Here is a 4522-nt window from a genome sequence, read left to right as displayed (position 1 = left end):
GCAGATCTTTCTCTTATTTCTGAAGATTTCGTGTGTAGTCCAGGACTGCAGGGTGATGGGCTGAACTGCACAACACAACTTATTAGTAATTTTGTTCTCCATTTTTGGCCTTCAGGTTTAAGGTTTTTTCAGTGGTGATGTGATTTAAGGCAGAATTTGTGTTTTTTCTAACATTATAACCACCTGTGATGCCCCTGAAAATGTAGAACTTCCTTAAAATTAAGAAAAATAACGACTTTCCACAGTTTCTTTAGGAGAAGTAAGGCTTTTTTCAGATTTCCAGTGGAAAGTTAAGAACAGATCGTGGTAGCTTGTTTTTCTATGGAATACAGGTTTTCAGAGATGTGTGAGGTTTGATTAAAAATACATCAAAAAAAAAATCTCAGCTTTGGTTCAGCTTTATCCCCTGAGTGGCCATTTCAGGAGCTGAGGTTGAATTGATCCCATTACAGAATTCCTGGATTTCAGAGCTCTTCTTTTGGCTTTCAGGTGGGTTTCTTTGCTGCCTTTTGCTTTCAAATGAAATGCAGCAGCTCTGGCTGTACCAAAGTGTTTTAATCTGGGTTGGTGCTTTTCCAGGACTGCCAAAAGCTGTGACTGAGCAAGCTGGGGTCGTGATGGACACGTCCAAAAGTAATCACAGTCACAGAGGTGAATTAATCATGAGGTAATTAATGAAAAGCCTTAATTTCAGGGGACAGCCAGGGCCTGGCATGTGCTGGGAGAGGTGAGCAGTGGAGGGGAGCAGCCCACAGAGCCTCCTGCTCTGGGCCTGGCTAAATTTGGGGTGAGCTGGTGCTGGATTCTTTCCAGAGCTGAGAACTCATGATTCTTTGACTCAAGTGAAGAACTGCTGTGCTCTACCACTGGACAGGGAGATGAAAACAGCTGCTAAACAAAGATCAAACATGTGAATTTATAAATAAACAAACAAAATTGATGCTGAGGGACGTCTCAGCTCCTTGCCTACGGCAAAGGGCTTGGCAGGACCGAGGGAATGACTTTGTCAGTTTGCACACGGAATTCTTATTTTAAAGAGGCTGATTAAAGTGATACTGCTCCTCTTAATGAGTCTGGAGGCAGCGCTGGTGAAAACATCCCTGTCCACACACGGGGGGAGCGTGGGGGAGACGAGAAATCCTTTCTGGGGCTGAGCTCTGGGCGCAGAGCACAGCAGTGCTCTAAATCTAAACGATCCTCGGTGATTAGGATTAGCAATGCTGCCTGGGGCAGGCAGACACTGCGGGCAGCAGGGCTGGGAGGCTGCCAGGGAGGCAGCAGGGGCTGCTTTGATGTGCTGTGCATTCCCAGCCCCTGGGCCAGGCTGCCCACGGGAGATGGGGCTGGAGCAGCAGGGGGATTGCTGTGTCCAGAGGAGGTTGGTGCCTGCAGTGGGAGCAGGGCCAGCAGCTCACAGAGGCTGTTTGTGGTTTCCTTCCTCCTGTCCAGCGTGCAGAGGGACAAGAGCTGCTGTGGGTCAGTCCTGGCTCCCCATTCCAGCACCAAGGACCCTCCATCCTCAGCCTCTCCTGTTTGGCTGAAGCTCCCATGGCTTTGCTGCTGCCTCTGTGCAGATGTTCGCGATGCAGAGCAGCTCCTGCAGGGAGCCCAGCAGCTCCAAACAGCCTCTCCCAGCTGCTCTGTGCACGTCCTGCTGTGTGCACACAGCTCTCCAGGGGAGCTCCAGCTCCTGGACACCCCTGCTGCTGTGGGCTGCCAGGAAAAAGAGGAAGACCCCCCCAGTTGTCTTCCTGAACCATTTCCTGCCTGAGGCTTTGAGCTGCGTTAGAGGCTTTGCTGCCTTTAAACACAGAGCAGCAGAGCTGGGCCCTGTGAAGAGCCACGAGGAGGTCCTGCACAGCTGTTGGAGGTGGTTTTTGGGGTGAAGTTCTTGTTGGGAAGAGCCTGATGAGGAATGGGATGATCTGGATCCCTGGAGTTGACTTTAGAGGCCATGAGTTCATTTCTTGTCTGTGTCAGGCAGGCTGTTCCCATTTGTTGTGAAAATGCAGGGTGGTTAAAATGTAGGGTGAACTATTCCCCTCTCCTTGATTGGGTGCTTTTTCCATTTCAATTAATTTCACCTCAAAAATTCAAAGTGATCATTTCCTTTGGAGGATTTGGGTGATATTTCCCATCTGTAGCTGCAATCATCTCCCTGTGAGAGCTGAGTGGGACCCTTGGGAGGGCAGGGCTTGGCTGCTGAGCCTGCCCTGGCCCAAACCCTCAGGTGTGGCTGCAGACGAGTCCAGCACTGCTGCAGCTCTGTCAGGAGCTCCTGGGGTGAACAGGGGAGCCGAGGTCACTGCCCTGGAGGCTGCCTGGGGACAAGGACACGTGCTCTGAGGAAATTGGCCTTTATTAGCTGTGCTGCTCACAGTGACTCCGGTTTATCAGCTCCCCTGGCTGGGAGCTGAGTTCCAGCAGTGTCACAGAGCTGCCAGGTGGCATCACCTGTGGCACAGGAGCCAGGATGGCAAGGACAGAGGGCAGGGAGGTGCTGGGAGCTTTCTCAGCTCCTGCTTTTGGGGATTTAAAGTGTGGGCAGGCATGTGCTGCTTCAGCTACTTCTGAATTTTAATTTCCTCAGGCGATAGCTCTTACAGGGACTGGGAGTTCCTGCAGTCTGTGTTTGGGTGTTTTTGAGGCAGTGGTTGGCTCTTCATCTTGCTGCACCCACTCACCAAGAATCAGATCCACAACAGCCCAGGAACATTCACTGCAGGCTCCGTGCATGGGCTTGGCGGGTTTGAAGTGTTCAGGGTGAGATTTCTTCATGGCCCTTTAATTTCCCAGCTTTTTGTGGCCTTGGAGCCAGTCAGTGCCCAAAGAAGAGAGTGAAACAAAGCTGCTCTGACCTTTGGGTGAATTATTTTCTGCGAGGTTCCTCGAGGAGGGGAATTTTGCACACTTGCAGGCGGCTCACAGGGTGGAGATTGTCCCTGAGTCCCTCCAGGCTCCAGGGTGTGACAGCCCAGCTCAGGCAGCCTCAGATCCTCTTGTCCCAGCGGGCCCTGGAAGATGCACGTGAGCAAAGCTTCTCACAGCGTGACTTGCCCGAGGCATCAGCGGCCAAAATCCCTTCTCAGGCTCCTTCTGTCCTTCCCCTCCAGCCCAGACTTCCCTTATGAGCAAAACTCGCTCGTCTCTCCCGTGAAAGCTCTGGCTGTGTCGTGGCTGCTGCCCTGCCCGAGCCAGTTGGTGTTTCATGGTCAGGGGTGATGAGAAGCCTGCTGGGGGCTCCAGAGCTGAGCTGCAGGTGCTTGACTCTGGCTCCAGATGGTTCTGAGGCTGTGCTTGAGGAGGGAGAGGCTGCTGGAAGTTCTGGATGGCTGGAAGAGAAGGATCCCGAGTATCCTAACGCGACTCTCGGTGTCTCGGGAGCCTTTGAAGTGTTCTCCTGCCATCCCTCCCGGAGCAGCACCTTTCATCCCTCGCCAGCGCTTCCCCAGCTGGAGCCATGAAAGGGAAACTACAGAAGCCATAAATCCTGGCTGCTAACATCTCCAGTGGGGAGATTGCACAACCAGCCCGAGCTGCCGCAGAAGATAAGAGAGGGCCTTGAATCCCAGGCAAGCCGGGGCTGGTTCCCGGGAAGAGCTGAGCTCCACGGCATCGTTGGGGGTCCCTCCGGCACCCCTGGGTGCAGGAGCTGCCTGTGGGTGCCCTGGGGTGAGCCCCCAGCCTGGGGCAGAGCTGTGTTCTGGGTGGAACAGCCCCTCTGCATGGCCCTGTCCTGCCGGGGTTTCGCTGCTCCCTGATCTTATCGTGCCTGCAGGAGCTGGGCTGACAAACCCCTGCTTCAGCAGAACCCCCCTGCAGAAAGGCAGGAGGGAATCCAGCAGTGCTGATCCCCCAGGATCCTGCTCTGGCCACGCTGGCTGGAACAGGGGATGAGAGGTGAGGGATCTTTGTGTCCTCACGCTTGCAGAGCAGCCAGAAGGCTCCCGGCTTTATCAGGAGTGTTGGTTCAACAGAGGGGAAAACCAGCCTGAACTGCCAGACAGCAAACAGGAGCAATTCCTGGGAATGTTTCCTTCCTTCAGTAGTGGGCAGGCTGGAATCAGTGCTGGACTCATAATTTCATTTACAGCCCTGCTGTGCCCAGCCCCGGGTGCGTTTCTGTTCAGAGTTCACAGTGCAGTGAACGCTTGGCTCTGCAGGATGTGCCTGCACATCAAACTGTGCCAGGGGCTCCCTCAGCCTCCCAGGGGAGCCTTTTCCTGTGCCCTCACATCAAACTGTGCCAGGGGCTCCCTCAGCCTCCCAGGGCAGCTTTTCCTGTGCCCTCACAGCACTAGCCCAGCAGAAACCAGCCCGGGATCTCCTGTTCTCCCTGCGGAGCCTCTCGGGGGACACGCGGCTGGAACTCCCGGCCCCACGGGTGTCCCCAGCTCTGGTGACACTGGGACAGCCCGGAGGGGCGCGGCCCCGTTTCTCTGGGCAGGCTCTGGGGATGTTCCCAGGGGCTGCCCCGTTTCTCTGGGCAGGCTCTGGGGATGTTCCCAGTAGCGGCCCCGTT

This window comes from Prinia subflava, chromosome 24, assembly GCF_021018805.1.
Source record: "Prinia subflava isolate CZ2003 ecotype Zambia chromosome 24, Cam_Psub_1.2, whole genome shotgun sequence".
Taxonomy (NCBI): domain Eukaryota; kingdom Metazoa; phylum Chordata; class Aves; order Passeriformes; family Cisticolidae; genus Prinia; species Prinia subflava.
The sequence above is the reverse complement of the archived record's forward strand: the minus strand, read 5'-3'. Positions refer to the sequence as shown.